Source organism: Acinonyx jubatus, chromosome D1, assembly GCF_027475565.1.
Source record: "Acinonyx jubatus isolate Ajub_Pintada_27869175 chromosome D1, VMU_Ajub_asm_v1.0, whole genome shotgun sequence".
Lineage (NCBI taxonomy): Eukaryota > Metazoa > Chordata > Mammalia > Carnivora > Felidae > Acinonyx > Acinonyx jubatus.
This window is the reverse complement of record NC_069390.1, coordinates 16103479-16121920: the sequence shown is the minus strand read 5'-3', so window position 1 is coordinate 16121920 and position 18442 is coordinate 16103479. Positions and strand designations below refer to the sequence as shown.

The window sequence follows — 18442 nt, the reverse complement described above, 5'->3', positions numbered from 1 at the left end:
ATTTCTTTTACGTTAGGCACTGTGCTAATCAAGCATTTCACATGCATTTTTACTTAATCTTCACAACAGCCCTAGGAGGAAATACGGTGTTTTTCTTCCATTTTGCAGACGGAGAAACTGAGGCTGAAGAGGTAGCTTGGATAAATAAGGCCACACGGTTAGAAAATGGTAGAGCTAGAATCAGAGCCTCATTTGCCCACTCCAGAGTTTGAGCTCTTGACCACTAAGGCAGTAGCTGTAGTACTTTATGGAGCACCTTCGATGTGTGAGGCCTTTGCTGGATGAAAAGAGGATGTATATATGTTTGCGTATATGTATATGTCTATATACGCTTATGCTTAAAATGATAGGCTTTATTTTTTAGAGCAGTTCTAAGTTTACATAAAATTAAGTAGATACACAGAGCGGTTCCCATATACCCTCTCCCCCTGACTCGGTTTCCCCTATTATTAATATTTGACATTAGTGGAGTACATTTGTTATAATTGATGAACCTAACCAAAGTCCATGCTCTACATTAGGGTTCATTCTTTGTGTTGTATAGTTTTGCGGGTTTTGACTAATGTATGTCACGTATCTGCTGTTACGGTATGGTGCAGAGTAGTTTCACTGCCCTCAGCATCCTCTGTGCTCTACCTATTCATCCTTTCTCCTGCCCCCCCCCCCCCAACCCATGGCCTCCACTGATGTTATTTTCTATCTCTGAAGCTTTACAGAATGTCATATAGTTGGAGTCCTATAGTATGCAACCTTTTCAGATTGGCTTCTTTCACTTGGCAGTATGCATTTCAGGCCCTCTATGTCTTTTCCTGGCTCGATAGCTCATTTCTTTTTTATCACTGAATAATAGTCATATAGATGTATTATAAAAATTTTTAAATTAAAAACGTTTTGGTTTAAAATTCTAGATTGGTAATACGGAAATTGGGTTAAAAATATAAAGAAGTTTATGGTGAAGTCTCCTCCCACCTCCCTTCCCCTAATGCCAATTTTCCTCCACCCTTAGCACATAGCAGTAACCACTATTACGGGCTTCCTACGTATCCTTCTAGATTAGTTTATTTTGTACCTAACGGAGAATATAGTGCCTGCTTTTTTTCATTTAATAGATCTTAGAGTAAGATGTCGGTCTTAGCTTCCTTCTTTTTTAAAATTTTTTTTAGTGTTTATTTTTGAGAGACAGAGAAGCAGAGCACAAGAAGGGGAGGGGCAGAGAGAGAGGGAGACACAGAATCCAAAGCAGGCTCCAAGTTCTAAGCTGTCAGCACAGAGCCTGATGTGGGGCTTGAACTCATGAACTGTGAGATCATGACCTGAGCTGAAGTCCGGCACTTAACTGACTGAGCCACCCAGGTGCCCCAAAAGCTTCCTTCTTAAAAAAAATTTTTTTTGAGGGTGCCTGAGTGGCTCAGTCAGTTAAGCGTCCAACTTCACTCAGGTCATGATCTCGGTCTGTGAGTTCGAGCCCCATGTCAGGCTCTGTGCTGACAGCTCAGAGCCTAGGGTCTGCTTTGGATTCTGTCTGTCCCTCCCCCACTCATGCTCTGTCTCTGTCTTTCAAAAATGAATAAACGTTAAAATTTTTTTTAAATTAAATTTTTTTAGCTACATAGTAATTTAAATAATTTAACCAATTCTCTGTTGGTAGACAAGTTATTTTTAGCCTTTTGCTATCACTAAAAATACTCCACTGAATAACCTGCAATTTTGTTCCTTTACTAGTATATCCGCAAAGATAAATTCCACAAAGTAGAATTGGTGGATCAGAGGCATATACATTTTATCTTATTTTTTATTTATTTTGGGGGGGGTATATGCATTTTACATATTGATCGATAGTACCAAATTGCCCTTCATAGAGGCTGTCAGCAATATAAGAATGCCTGTTTTCCCATGGTCTTTCCAACAAAATGTATAAAATTTTTGAATGTTTTCAACCTGTTAAGTGGCAAATAGTCCCAGGGTGGATTTAGTGTGCATTTATTTTATGCAATTGAGCATCTTTCTGTCAAGTTTAACTTTGGTTCTTGAAAGGTATATGGTATATATAGAGAGAAGTGTATAGATATGTGTATATACATATGTATATGTATGTATATATGGAGAGAGAGAGAAAAAGGTTACTTGACCACATCCATTAATTAGTCAAAAGGGCATAGTTTTATCACAGATAATTTTGTATCCAATGAATAATAATATCAGTGTCTAGCAATGCCTAGACTTTTGCAAAGGATTTTATGTATTTTATCTTATTTATCCAGTATTCAATGAATCTATAAAATATTTGAAAAGCCTGGTCCATTGTTCAGTCCTTTAGATGTTTGCTGTTTAAATGATATGCCTCAAAGGCTTAGCATATTTTAAATATAGTGCTTTAGTGAATAGAAGTTGGTGATCCCTCCATAGTGACTTTTTCAGGAAGACTAATTCAGTGGCAAGTGGCAGTGCTGATAATGAATCTACAAACAGAATCAAAGTCCCAAGTTGATTAAAAAAAGTTTCACTCTCCACCTGTCCACCTAATGTTTGAACCCTGAGCAAGTGCTTCTTCAGGCTCTGTTGCATATTCAAGTGTCTTAACTCCCTGTCCCATTCAGCATCTGGACATTCATACTGCCCTAAACAAAGTCATACTCCTCACTGGCCTCCTCATGATTCATCAGACCCTACAACTGTGCTGAAATGCGTTTGTTTTTAGTTGAGAACACCTCTATCCATCATAGTTTGCTCTGTTTTACGTATAGGCTGTTTTGAAGTATTCACCCTCAGTTTAATGACCATTGAAAACCACTCTCTCTTTTTTGAATGTTTATTTTGAGACGGAGAGAAGGAGCACGATCATGCAAGCGTGTGAGCGGGGGAGGGGAAGAGAGAGAGAAGGAGAGAGAAAATCCCAAGTAGGCTGTGTGCTCCCAGCGAACGGAGCCTGAAGTAGGGCTCCATCTCATGAGATCTTATGGTTGGTGATGACCTAAGCTGAAATCAAGAGTCAGACACATCACTGACTGAACTACCGAGGCACCCTGAAAACATTCTTCATAGATTAATAAAATATTTCCTGGTTTAAAAAATTTAAATACCTGTAGAGAGTTTTATCTTTTTGGTTTCTTTCTTTTTTTTTTTTTTCTCTTATAAGTTATAAAGTCACTTATGTGTATAGGCCTAGAGAAAATACATATAGAGAAAAGAAAATTGCAAGGACAGGAAAACTCTAGGCATTCAGTGAAACAGAAAAGCCAAAGCTGAGCACCCCTTGGTACATGTGTCGGGAGATCTCTTTATAGTGTTACGATAGAAATTACAGTGATGTCTATTCAGTGAGTATCTGCAGACTTCCCTTTCTGTCTGCTAACCAGGCCTTATATTTGCCTTTTTGACTATTAGTGAAGAAAACAATCTTTCATCAGTTGGGTTAACTGATCCATTCCCTGCTGACTTTGTGGATTAGGAACCTGTAATCATGGTCTGGAATGGCTTAGGATCTTAAGATCATCATTACAGAAGCAACTCAATGATGTTCATGCCTGCAGTCATCAGAATGTAATGACAGAAGTTGTGTTAATGCCGAGGGCTGAATAGAAGAGAGTCTGGTAAGGAGATGAAATAAGGATAGAACCCTTGAAAGATTTCCAGCCTTATGAAATCTACTTATTGGAAGCTTCTGCCAGAGGCTGAGGTGTGTCTGTGTATCTGGTTGGGTGTGGAGAACTCTCTAGAGCCGAAGGGCAGCCTGTTCTGGTCCCAGGTTTGCAAAACACACCACCTACGTGCTGACCTGAGTATAAGCATGAGGGTGTGAAGTTTCTTTTTTACTTCACCTAATTTGGTGAGGTGCCTGCTTTCACTCATGCTCCAAGTTGCCTCTTCAGTTTCCATGGAAACTGCTTACTCTCACTAGGTTTGGTATTAGGTTGGCATAATAGATAATTCTAGGAAACCAGAGATGATCTCTTTCCTTTGGAGGCTCTACTTTTAGAGGAATCACAGTAAGTTGGATAGTTTTTTTTAAGTTACGGTTTTTAAGCACTTTGTATGTACTTAGCACCGTGCCTTATCTCACTTATTCTTCACAACCACGACACAAAGTGGGTATTGTTCATCCCATTTGGTAGTTGTTGTGTTTTGTTTTTTTTTTACATTTTTAAAAAATGTTTGTTTATTTTTGAGAGAGAGCGCAGCAGGGAGGCGGGCAGAGAGAGAGAGGGACAGAGGCTCTGAAGCAGGCTCTGTGTTGACAGCAGAGAGCCTGATGTGGAGCTCGAACTCACAAACCAAGACATCATGATCTGACCCACAGTCGGACGTTTAACCAACTGAGCCACCCGGGTGCCCCTATTTGGTAGTTATTAATATCATCTCATTTTACAAATGAGGAAACTGAAGCGTAGAAAGTCTCATTCATTTGTACAAAGTCATATAGGTGATGATGCCTAGCAAAGCCAGGGCTCAAACCCACGTTTGTCGATTCCTTAGTCTTTTTTTCCCTTCTCCACCAACAAGATACAAATAAACAAACCAAAACATTTACTTGCCTGCAAAGGGCAGTGATCCTTGCTTCTCTGGTAAGAATGGAGCTCTTAAATAGTTCATTAGTGGGGCGCCTGGGTGGCTCAGTCGGTTGAGCGTCCGACTTCGGCTCAGGTCATGATCTCACAGTCTGTGAGTTCGAGCCCTGTGTCGGGCTCTGTGCTGACAGCTCGGAGCCTGGAGCCTGCTTCAGATTCTGTGTCTCCCTCTCTCTCTGCCCCTCCCCTGCTCATGCTCTGTCTCTCTCTCTCTCTCTCTCTCTCTCTCTCTCTCTCTGTCAAAAATAAATAAACATTAAAACAAAAAGTTTATTAGTTGCAAATAAGTTTCCTGAGAACAGGAATTGTATTTTACTCATCATTGTATACTTGCCTTTCACAATGTAGACACTTAATGCAAACATATGTTAAATCAAATGTGAATAATCTTATTTTAGGGTACCCTAAATGTGAGCAGCTAGCAGCAACTATTAAGACTTAATTAAGCACTAAAAAAAAAAAAAAAGGAATTAAGCATTTATTATGCACCAGTAACATTTTAAGTGCTTTACATATATTAACGCACATGAAGATAATTTTAATTGTTATCTCCATTTGACAGATGAGGAAACTGCAGCATAAAAATATTGAAAAACTAGTTAGTAAGTCAAGGAGGCAGAATTCTAATCCAGTAATCCGAGTCCATATTGTTAAACTCTGTGCTATAAATATCTTGAGTGACTCCAAAATTGTGGCTCCAACTATTGCATATAGACCTATGCATGGATCCTGGAGTAAGTTCAGGTGATTTCAAGTGCTTAATTTAACATTTCTGCCAGGAGGGGGCATCCTAGGAATCAGGATGGGTTTGGGAATAGTAAAATTCCATTTCTCTCTTGCCACAAGACTCATCTCGCAGAGGCTAGCAATGAAGAATGTCACCTCTAAAAGTAATCTATTCGGGAGAGTTTTATTGAGGGTAATTTGTGTACTTTGGGTAGCTGTGTAATTTTGAAGAAGTTACTTAACCTCTCTGCGCCTTAGTTTCCTTATCTGCAAGCTGTAGATGATAATAGTACTTACCGCATCCATACATGTGAACTTTTAGAGCACTGCTTGGCTGCTGCATTGTGTCTACATTGTGAAAAGAGAGTATACAAAGATGAGTAAGATATCTTTTCTTTTAGAGCACCTGCGAAGGTGCTCAATAAATATTAACAATTATTATAACTATACTTTTTATAAAAGCATATAATGCATCTGTGGCAGCCATTAAAGTGTGACTCTCAGATATCCTGCTGTGGGGAAGGGAGGGTAATTAACTTTCGACTCCAGCTCTGAATCCAACACCTTGTTCACACTGAGATCACACTTCCCACAAGCTGCTTCTAGCCAGTGGCTGGGTTGGACAGACCCCCTGCTATGAGATATGTGACTGATTCTTTTGATGGTGACTTTGCCTGGAAGACTCCCATTGCACTGTAGTCTAAATTCTCTTTCTCTCCCTCTCCATCTCTCTCTCACTCTAAAGGATCATTGTCATCGGTCAGCAATCCCAGCCTCCTGTGGCTCCCTCCCATTTGCCTTGTGGGTTTTCCCCCCAGTATTATCTCTTGCATGTCTGATCCTGTCTTGGTGTTGCTTCTCAGAGTACCTGGACTAAGACAACATCCAACAGTCACTAATATAGTCCCTTCCAGCCTCAAGGTTAATACAATTTCTTCAAGCCTTGGCAGAGGTTCTGACATACAATTCTTTCTATGTAGAAGACTCTTACATATTACTAATCTTATTACTGGTTTTTGTATTTGCTGATATTGTAGCACATGATATACTTGTCTTACTGCCAGACACTTAATTAATTAATTTTTTTGCTTTTGGATGAATCCTGATAAGAAAACTTATTTTTATTTGAATATCACTAATGAATCTTCCAAACCCAACCATATGCTAGGAAACGTTGCTATTTGTAATAAACTAGCAGAAATGGGCTTAAGGCTTTAAAGTGCTTGGATTGTTGCAGAAAGGAAATGAAATAAAATATTATAGATGTTACACTGACTTCCTGAATCTTTAGAAACTAGATAAAACTAGTTGCTTTAAAACTGGAAGGTTTTTAAAAAGTTTTTTTAATCTTTTTTTTTTTTTTTTTTTTTTACTGAGAGAGAGAGTGCACACGCAAGCAGGGGAGAAAGGCAGAGGGAGAGAGAGAATCTTAAGCAGGGTCCACACTCAGCACAGAGACACGGAACTTGATCTGCCAACCCTGATATCAGACCTGAGCCACAGTCAAGAGTCTGACGCTTAACCGACTGAGTCACCCAGATGCCCCAGAACTGATCACTTTAAAATAGTAACGAACATGTTCACAAAATCACTTCTTCCTTCCCCTCTTCTCATTTTCCTTTCTTCCTAATTGTTCCTTCTTTCCTTCTTTCCTGAATACCCTGTCTATATATATAGCAAAACATGAATATAAAGCGTCCCTCCTGGGAAGCTTAATGCCATACATAGGAGATGGGACATACTCAGAGATGACAATAACATAAGGTGACAGTGGCATGAGTGCTGTTGTAGAGGGGGTGGGCTGCATGTGTGCTGCTGTCTTGCTGCTTTCCCGGTTCGGTTGGCAGCTTCTCAGTCATGGCAGGGCAGCGGCTCCCTAAGTGGCCCAGGTCTGGGATGTGCCTCTGGGAGTTGTTCCTGGATATTCAGCCTAGACTCTGTTCCTTCTGCCTTTCCAAGGATTCTGTAAGCCATTTGATAAATGTGATAAATATGTTTTTATTGGGGAAAAAAAAGAGCAAATGAGTTCTAAGGCATGTTGTTCCTGACCCTCCCCCCCACTCCCGTTTCTCCAAGGTAGCTAAATTGCAGATGATTTCATTGTTATTCCGGGGTCTTCAAACAATTCTGTAAACTTTTGACCTTATCATTTATATATTTAAGTAATATTAAAATCTTTCCTCCAACTGCTGTCCAAAAGTTAGACATCACTTTTGTTTACACAAATATCACGTTTGCTAAAGGAGTAATTTTAGGAGGCACAGTTGGTGAAGTTTTAAAAAGTAATAATAGTAGGGGTACCTAGGTGGCTCAGTTGGTTGAGCAACCAACTCTTGGTTTCAGCTGAGGTCATGATCTCATGGTTCATGGGATAGAGCCCTGAGTCAGGTTCTGCATTGGCAGCTCAGAGCCTGCTTGGGATTCTCTCTCTCCCTCTCTTTCTGCCTGTCCCCACTCATGCATGCTCTCTCTCTCTCTCTCACGCTCTCTCTCTCAAGATAAATAAATAAACTAAAGAAAAATTTAAAAAAGTAATAAAAGATGAGAAGAGAAAAATGATTAAGTCCATCATCCTGTTTATATCCTTCTTACACTTATCACCATTATCTTATCTATTTGTATACTTGGTTATTGTCTGGTTCTACTAGAATGTAAGTGATAAAGGCAGGCTTATTCTCTCAGTATCTCGAAAATCTAGCACAGTGCTTGGCTCAAATTAAGTGCTGAATTGTTAAATGGATGGTCTGCTTTAAGTAGCAGAATAATTTTTTTCTTAAAAAGAGAGAGAAAAATCCAGTTCAACAAATAGTTATTAAATTTCTACTATGGAGAGACACTAGGCTTTTTTCCCCTCCTTCCAAGGATGAGCAAAAAAGGATGACTGGTTAAAATGTGCCCTGGATCCTTCTGGTTTTATACCCCGAATCCTTCTGGTTTTATACTCTAATTATCCCTAAGGATAGTTTCATGGTTTATGCTATAGTTTCTACTGTTTGGTTACATAATAGTAAGATTTAACCCATTTTTAAAAAATGGTATTTTAAGAAGGAAGGACATTTTATACACTCTTGGGGCATCTCCATGAGATCCCATCCTGTAGTTGGGCAGAATAAAATGCTTTGATTAAGACTGGAATTACCCTCACAAACTAATCTCTGAGTTCTCTGTGTTGGGATTGCCCCTGTACTGCTTCCCTAGGGGCTGTAGGAAATAGCTCATTCTATGATTGGAATTTCAAGTCAAAACACATTTATCTGAGCAGCATTTTAATGATTTATCAAAGAGAGGAGGGATTTTCCCAAACACATCTGAACTTACCAAATTACTGATCCCATTAGCTATGTTTTCTCTTAAGCACCTTTCTTTGAACAAAGCAATTACTGCTGAAATCATCAAATGTATTTTTCATAAAAGCTTTTGACTAAGTTTTGTTTGATTAGTAGGAACCCAGTAAAAGTAAATATTGTTTGAGAAGGCACTTTCAGAGCCCTTTCTTTTTCTTCATTGAATTAGCTTTTTAAAAGCACTGTTCTTTGGAGAGTAAGAGCCTTTTTCCAGCTGTCCTATTGTGTAGCTCAAGGTCTTGTTAATACTATTATCTGGCCCTGAGATTACAGGTAATTGTGATAAAACACAAGCTTCAGTTTCTGTAATCTCAGACAGAAATCTGTTTGTGCCCAGGCCTTCATATCAGGTGTTTGTTAAACTCAGACTTCTCTCACCTGGGATAGCCCCCACTTGCCCCCAGTAAACAGAGGTATCTGGCAGGGATAGGGCTGCATCAGGGCCATTGCCTTTTTTTTTTTTCCTTAATTGTGTGGCAGTACTCCTCCTGTGGCCAACTGATATTCAACGTGTGCTAAATAGGAAAATTATATATTTAAAAATAGGCATGTTTGAAACAATCACACTTTTGAATGTGAAATGTACCAAAGGCCACATGTCTTTGGCTTTGCTTGTCAAATGGAGAGGCTGCCAGAACCACTCGGCTCCATGGTTCTCATGCCCCAAAGTCCTGCAAGTTGACACGGAAGTAGACAGCACACAAAGAAGCTCAGCCCATGAGAAAGTGAATTTGGGCACTCGGGCTGGCCTCCTTTCTCTCTGTGCGGACTTTTTTCCAGCTTCACTTCTTCTGTTCCATCTTAGTTTCTCAGAAAGGAGAGATTAAATGTGTCTGGAATGTCAGCATGTTAACTGCACAGGCAACATGAGGCTAGCACTCAGGCCACTGTTCAGCCTGTCATATGGAAGGAATTGCCTTTCAGGGGAGATTATAATTGTGTATGTAGCCACACAAATGCACATTCTGCCTGGAGGGAAATGCACAGAAGAGGAGGCCTCATGCTGCCACTCAGGTCTCTTTGTAGAGGGCTGCATAAGAAGCCCTCACATGGTGGAGTCAACCCTTTCGGGCTTAATGAGTCATCTTTTTGTGTGATGCCTACTTCAAAAAAAGAAAAAGAAGAAGAAGAAAAGAAAAAAAAAAGGAAGAAGAAGAAATGCATTTTTCCCAAAGTGAGTTGCTTGTATCAGCCCTGCAGCTTTGTCTAAGAGTTCTGTACATTCCTGATGACATCATTTACAATGCTAGTGCACAGACAGAAAACAAAAAATAATTTAGCTTTTGGGCATTTAGACAAAACTTAAATAGTTCAATTTAGAGAAACGATAATAAGCTTTATAAACAGTGCACACATGAGCTTAAACAACAAGCATGACCCCAATCCTTTTTGGAATGTGATGTGTTGAAAGATGGCTATAGAGAAAACTAGAAGCTTGACACTTTTGAATTATGTGCAGTTCAAACTTCAGTCCGTCGTCTGGTGTCAATCCCAAGCAGTATGTTCTAGTTAGTGGGTAAAATATAGGCTACCGTGTAAGTCATCAAGCTCCTTGAGCCATAGCATTTTACCTATAAGAAAGGAGAAGGTAATATTACCACCTACCTTGCAGGAATGTTAGAATACTGAGAAAATAATATGTGGAGCTCTTTATAAGGAAGGCATTTTGTATATGGAAAAGGCTATTATTCTCCTTGATCAAATTTACCCCCAAAATGGAGTTGATAAAACCCACCTCACAGGGAGCTGAGAGGATGAATTAATCTATATCAAATATCTTAAGCTATTTAATAAGACCCAAAATTGTCTTTTTTGATAGTCTGTTAACCACCAAGCCTGATATTTAGACTCATGGTTAACTTACAAAGCCTTACATACGCAGTCAATCTTTTGCCTCGTCTTCAAGGGTTGGCATGTACAGAACTATAAATATGTAAGTAGAAGAAAATAGGTTAGGTCTTCAGGGAGAATGGTCCTGCCTTTTTTCTCATCAAGGTTATGCCTATGAATAGCCTGTGAAGTCTTGCTAATCTTTGTTGCCATGTCTGGACATAGGGACTGTTTTGACCTTTGCTCTTCCAGTAAATATTTGTTTTTGATTTCATATTTCTAAAGGAGAAACTCACAAGGAAAAGAAGTAGTTGACTTGTCTCACATTGTGAACTTTTTCTTATCATATTTCCTAGTAGTTAAGGGAAAATAATTATTTTTGAAGGACCTGACATCAGGCTCCTCAAGTGGAAAGTTCTTTAACTCAGCCAAGTAAAACACACACACACACACACACACAGCTTTGATTTTTATGTTTAGAAAAGGGACACCAGAAAATGATTTATCTTTTTTAATGACAAAGTTATCACTGACATCTCTTCTTCCGTTGTAGTACTTTCGTAAGATTTGAGACACAAGGTTTCCTTGGACTCCTCCGTTGTAGCCACTTCCAGCCAATAGAAAGCAGAAGGAGAAGGAAGGACTCCAGGGTAAACACCTTTTAAGCAAATCAGGCAGAAGTTACAAACACACCTTGTGCTCACATTTCATAGGTGAGAAATGACTTTCTAGTTGCAAAGGAGCCTGGGAATTGAAATTCAGCCAGACAATCATGTGCAAGAATGGGAGCACAGATTTTGGGGGAAGCAAACTGTAATCTGGCATACCTAGTGTTTACAGTGGAGATGTCTCCTCCACTGAAAGTGAGGTATATTGTTGGTAGCTAATTGCCCTGATTCATAGCTGAAGCATGGATGCACTGGTGGGTGTTTAACTTTTGTCCCCTACCTCTGCCTTTCAAAGTACAGAGATAGTTCATCCCTTATCCTTGTTCTCCATTCTTTTTCTTTCTTAACTCTGTCTCTTGTCATTTCTCTTGTATCAGTTCTCTGTCCTTTGTAGACATTTCCAACTAATCAGAATAGTCCCTTTCTACACTTTCGTGAGCATATGTAATGTTAGGGTTTTAGTTCTTTATAATTGTGTTGGTTGCTGGGTGTTGGTGGTTACTTTGCTGCCACATTTTTTTTTTTTAATTGGGAGTTAGAGACCCATTGTAGGAGTGTAAATCTTGTCTTCAGAGAGCCTGTTTTACTATATATAAAGATATTAATCTTCCTAGACTCAGAATGATTAGTAGAAGATTTAGGAGAACGAGGAAGAGGTGATGCCACAGAAACTGGAGGTGGAGTGAGTTTCAAGATGGAGGGAGTGTTCAGTAATATCAGTTGCCTCATAGAGGTCAAACAAGATAAGAGCTGCCAAGGAGGTTGTTAGTGGCATTAGGCGAGAAGTTTCATTGGAGCAGTGTGGCAGGATGCCAGATTTTCCTGGATGGAGGAGTAAAGGGGAAGAGCGAATGAGTTGAGACAATAGGTAGGTTCAAAATTTTTTCCCCAGAAGTTTGGTTGTTTGGGGAAGGAAAAGGAGAGGGGGTGATAGCAAGAGTAGAGAGATTTTGTTGTTTTTAGCTTTTTAGATGAGAGACTGGAATATGTGTATAGGCTGAAGGAAAAGGAGCCATTTTAGAAGGACAGAGGGAAGATCCAGGAGAAGGAAAGGATGATTCACTGAATATGTTTTCAGAAGAGGTGAGAAGGAACTTTGGGATCAAGGGCAGAGGTGAAGGTTATTTTTATTTTATTTTATTTTTTTAAATTTACATCCAGGTTAGTTAGCATTTAGTGCAACAATGATTTCAGGAGTAGATTCCTTAGTGCCCCTGACCCATTTAGCCCATCCCCCCTCCCACAACCCCTCCAGTAACCCTCTGTTTGTTCTCCATATTTATGAGTCTCTTATGTTTTGTCCCCCTCCCTGTTTTTATATTATTTTTGTTTCCCTTCCCTTACGTTAGAGGTAAAGGTTATTTTGAAGGTGGGAACCAGGGCCATATTTATCCATTAGGCATTATGGGCATTCTGCCTAATCTCTAAACTGTTTTAAGATCTTTGAAAATATTTGAGTCCTGGGGGCACCTGGGTGGCTCAGTTGGTTAAGTGTCTGGCTCCTGGTTTCGGCTCGGGTCATGGTCTCACAGTTCAACCCCGTGTCGGACTGTGTGCTGACAGCAGAGCCTGCTTGGGATTCTCTTTCTCCTTCTCCCCCTCTCTTCTTGTACAACACATACACACACTCTCTCTCTCTCTCTCAAATAAATAAATAAATGAAATATAAATATAAAAAATATTTGAGTCCAACAAATTTTATTGATCTTCAAATATGGATAAATGTTTTTTTATATATTTATAAAACATAATACAATGTCATTATTATAATTAGTATGGACAAACATTTTATTATACCTGAAAGCAATTTATAGGTAACATTTTTCTCAAGTAACATCAATTCCCAATTGAGAAGTCGGATCCTAAGATGGTCTTAAAAGGACTCTCCAAGGATTATTCAGCAATAAAAAGAGAAGGAAATCCTGTCATTTGCAACATGGATGGACCTTGAGGGCATTATGCTAAGTTAAATAAAGCAGACAAAGACAAATACCATATGATCTCACTAATATGTGGAATCTAAAAATAAATTAGACTCATAGGTACAGAGAACAGATTGGCAGTTGTTGAAAAAGGTACAAACTTCCAGTTATACAGTAAGTCCTGGGGATGTAATGGACAGCATGGTGACTATAGTTAATAATACTGTATTGTATATTTAAAAGTTGCCGAGAGAGCTTAAAAGTTGTCATCAGAAAAAAAAATTGTAATTGTGTGTGGTGATATATTATTAACTAGACTTATTGTGATCATTTCATAATATATACAAATACCAAATCATTATGCTGTACCCTTGAAACTAATAAGTTACATGTTACTTATAGCTCAATAAAAAGAAAAAGGAAAAAACTCTGACTCTACAAGGAATAATTGTATTTGACCAACAGAGATGGAAAATAAGGAAGGTGAAGGACAGAATTAAGCTTAGAAATAGAGCTGAAAGTTGATATTCTTTACCTGACCACCTCTTCTTTGTTTTTGAAGTAGGATTTTCAGGGTTTTGTTCTCAAAGTTAGAGAAACAGAAGTAAAAGGCTTAGGAGAGCAAAGGAAGTTTGTATTTGTTGCTGTGGGAAAGAAGAAAGGCACAAATATAAGAAATCTGGCAGCACTCAGACATTTGAAGTGAAGACACATAAATAAAACAATTGGGAAAACAGTAACAGAGAACATTAACAAATAAAGTTGGCTGTGTAAATTGGTGAAAGAAAAAATATAAAAATATTACAATCGTAACTAGATGAAACAAATGAAAAAGTAAAAAAACTGTTAGGAAAACAATATGTTACAAATAATGGGCAAGGAGAGGGAAGATCCAAAGAGCACATTTTAAAAATTTTAATGTTTGGGGCACCTGTCCATTAAGCGGCTGATTTCGGCACAGGTCATGATCTCCCGGTCCCTGAGTTCGAGCCCCGGGTCGGGCTCTGTGCTGACGGGTCGGAGCCTGGAGCCTGCTTCTGTTTCTGCATCTCCCTCTCTCTGTGCCCCTCCCCCATTCACGCTCTGTCTTTCTGCCTTTAAAAAATGAATAAATGTTAAAAAAATTTTTTTAAATAAAAATTTAATGTTTATTTTTATTAGCTACAGAATTTTACTGGCAAAGTAGATTGAACGAGTTTTTTTTTTTAATGTTTATTTTTGAGAGAGAGGAAGACAGAATATGAGTGGGGAATGGGGCAGAGAGAGAGAGGGAGACACAGAATCTGAAGCACGCTCCAGGCTCTGAGCTGTCAGCACAGAGCCCGATGCAGGGCTTGAACCCATGGCCTGTGAGATCATGACCTGAGCCAAAGTTGGACGCTTAACTGACTGAGCCACCCAGGCACCCCAGATCTAAAGAATTTTAACAACACACAGCAGTACCATACCTCACAAACTTCTCCCCTCTAAGTCCCACTCCTCATAAGAGACTATTTTAAATTTTTTTCACTGTTTCTTTTGCTTTTTTGCTGCATAGTTAAAAAAATTTTTTTTAATGTTTATTTATTTTTGAGACAGAGAGCGAGTGGGGGAGGGGCAGAGAGAGAGGGAGACACAGAATCTGAAACAGGATCCAGGCTCAGAGCTGTCAGCACAGAGCCCAACACGGAGCTCAAACTCATGAGCTGTGAGATCATGACCTGAGCCGAAGTCGGACGCTCCACCGACTGAGCCACCCAGGTGCCCTGCTGCATATTTTTTAAATAGCATGTTTAAGCTGCTTCTTTTAAGAAGAGCTCTAGATGAGGGGCGCCTGAGTGGCTCAGTTGGTGGAGCATCCGACTTTGGCTCAGGTCATGATCTCGCGGTCTGTGAGTTCGAGCCCCGTGTCAGGCTCTGTGCTGGCAGCTCGGAGCCTGGAGCCTGCTTCAGATTCTGTGTCTCCCTCTCTCTCTGCTCCTCCCCCACTCATGCTCTGTCTCTCTCTCTCTATGTCAAAATAAATAAACATTTAAAAAAAAAAAGATTTAGATGTGATCTAATGACTTCCTGTGATGGATTCAGTGCTTTTATACCCCCTAAAACTTCCATTTCTCCTATCCTTCTAATAAAATTATGATTTTTGGTTAAGTCAGTATTCAGTGTTTATTATGACTATGGAAATGGTATGTATATATTAGTTATGTAGTACACTATGATTACATTTACCCTTTTTACATAGTTTTTTTTCCCCTTTTTCCTGTAGTTAATAATTGCCTTGTCTTTTATTTGGTTGGTTTTGTATAAATTTGTCTCTAATTTATCCCTAAACTCCATCCAAAAGGTCAGTCTTCTCTCAGTTTATGCAGACACATCAGGTGTTCTCCAAGTTTCAATTTATTTTCTTTATGAGAACTCTCCTGGAGCACTCCTTCACCTAAGTGGTCCTCCTACTTCAGTCTTGTCTGGTTGCTCTCTAAATCTTCTATCCTTATCATGTATATTACTTATCTCTCTCAAGTTATATTCCATATTTCTTGAAGCCTGTGTTTACCTTTTTCCTTATATACTCCTTCCTTTTGTTATATGGCATCCTCTAGTAGCTTTCTGAGAAAAGGTGCATGCAAAATAAGATTTGGAGGATCTTGTGTCCGTGAAAATGTCTTTATACTACCCTTACATTTGATGGATAGTTTGTGTAGGTATAAAATTCTATGTTGGAGATAATTTTCCCTTAGAGTTTTTAAGGCATGTCTCCCTTTTTAGCTTTTTATATTGCTGTTGAGAAATTTAATGCCATTTTGATTTGTGATATTTCATAAAGATGTCTATTGGTGTAGATCTTTTTTCATTTATTGTCTTGAGATCCTTTCAACATAGAAATTGATATCTTTCAGTTCCGAGAAGTTTTACTGAATTATGTGTCTGATATTTTCTCATGTCTGTCTCTGGAACTGTTGTTATTCAGGCATTGGACCTTATGGCTTCATGCTCTAATTTTCTTATCTTTTTCTCTTCCATATTTTTTGGTTGTTGTTCTTACTGTGAATATTTTTGACCTTTCCAATCCTGCTGAATTTTTAAAATATCTACTGTTATATTTTAAATTTCTTTACTTATTTTTTTGTTTTCTGAATTTAGGAATGCAAGATCTTATCTTGCCTTTCTATTAATTTTGGCATTTTTTTCTTTTGTTTTGTTTGTATCTATGTCTCCTGCATTTTTTTCTTTTCTCCTGAGTTTTTTTGTTTTTTTTTTTTAGTTTGTTATTTTTTAATGTGTTTTTCATGTAAGAAGCTTTCCTTGGGATTTTTGAGCTTTTTGGATTTCAGTTCAGGTGCTAAGTGGGGGAGGGTTTGACAGATCAATATGTAGACTTTAATGCAATCATCTTGTTTTTAGTAGGGCACCTCTACCTTCAACTATTGTTGGTGTTCCTATGTGCAAAGTGCTAATGATTCAGCCTTCTAATGGAGAATAAACCTGTAATATTACATGTGGGTGGAGGAAAGGTAGTAACGTCCCTACACAAGGTTGGGGATACGTTCTAGAAATATAACTGCTTCTTATGTACAATTTTGACCCAATTATATCAGTTAGCTTGGGCTGCCAAGACAGAAGATCACAGGCTACGTGATTTGACCACCAGAAATTTATTTTCTCACAGTTCTGGAGGCTACAAAGTACAAGATCAAGGTCCAGCAGGATTTGGTTTCTAGTGATGACTCTTTTTGCTATGTACTTCTTGCTATGTACTCACATAGCTTTGTCAGATACATATGTGTAGAGGGGAGCATCTAGTATCTTTTCTTCAGAGGACACAGCTCCTATTGGATCCGAGTCCCACCTTTCTGACCTCTTTTTACTATAATTTCTTATTCCACCTACAGCCACATTTCAACAAATGAATTTGGGGGATACAAACATTCAGCCCCTAACTCTCACCCCTGTATTGACATGCATGCCTTCACAGGTACTTGTACCTGTAGTTGCTAAACCTTTCGATTATTTAATACCTTTTGGTATATATAAGAGGGTAGACTTGCTTCTTGTCGCTTTTCCTTAATGCAGCCATTTAATTTTTAGCTTCTTTTAGTCTACTACTATAGTTCTCATTTGCCTGATTTTCATCTTCTACAATTTTCTTAATATTTCTTATCTGCTCCTGTCTTCAATTCTTTGTTTTTATGAGTCTGTGTTTTCTTTTATTGAGAGATAATTGACATACCATAAAATTCACCCTTTTAAAGTATGCAATTTGGTGTTTCTTAGTCTGTTCACAAGATTGTGCAACCACCACCATAATCTAATTGTAGAAAATTTTCATTATCCCAAAAAGAGACCCCATACCAAGTAGCAGTCACTGCCCACTTCCCCATACCTCCAACCCCTGGAGAACCCTAATCTTCATCTTATGTCTATGGATTTGTCTTTTCTGGACACCATGTAAACAGAATCATACAGTATGTGGTCTTTTGTGTCTAGCTTCTTTCACTTAGCATGTTTTCGTGGTTCATCCGTGTTGTAGTGTGTATCAGTACTTGATTCCTTTTCATGGCTGAATAGTATTTGGTTGTATGGATATACGCCATTTTGTTTATCATTCATCAGTTGATGGACATTTGGATTGTTTCTGATTTTTGGATATTGTGAATAATATCACTATGAATAGCTATGTAGAAGTATTTGTTTAAACACCTTTTTTTATATATACCTGGGAGTGAATTGTTGTAACCTCTATATATAACTTTTTCTTTTACTATAATCTTTTTTTTAAGTTTATTCATTTTGAGATAGAGAGAGAGAGAGAAAGCACAAGTGGGGAAGGGGCAGAGAGAGAGGGAGAGAGAATCCCAAGCAGGCTTTATGTTGTTAGCGAAGAGCCCAGTGTGAGGCTCAAACTCTTGAACCATGAGACCATGACCTGAGCCAAAACCAAGAGTCAGATGCTTAACCAACTGAGCCACCCAGGCGTCCCTCTATGTTTAACTCTTTGAAGAACTGCCAGACTGTTTTTCAAAGTGGCTCCTCCATTTTACCAACCAGTAATGTATGAAGGTTCCAATTTCTCTATATCATTTCCAACACTTGTTATTATTTGTTTTTTTTTATTATAGTCATTCTGGCAAATGTGAAGGTATTTCACTCGGGTTTTGGTTTGTATTTCCCTGATGACTAATGATGTTTAGCATCTGTTCATGTGTTTATTGGCCACTGGTATGTTTTCTTTGGGGAAATGTCTACTTGAATTTTTTGCCTATTTTTAATTGGGTTGTCGTTTTGTCTTTTTTTTTTTTTTTTAATAGAGTGTGCAAGTGGGGGAGAGGGACAGAGGGAGAAATAATTTTTTTTTTTTTTTTTGAGAGAGTGTAAGAGCAGGGAGGACCAGAGAGAGGGAGGGACAGAAT

General features: G+C 38.6%; 1 protein-coding gene across 3 annotated transcripts in view; it reads left to right on the top strand.

Moving 5' to 3' along the window:
* CSTPP1 (centriolar satellite-associated tubulin polyglutamylase complex regulator 1) overlaps window positions 1-18442 on the top strand; it is a 195561-nt gene that overhangs the window by 532 nt on the left and 176587 nt on the right. The gene's annotated exons all lie outside the window — the stretch shown is intronic.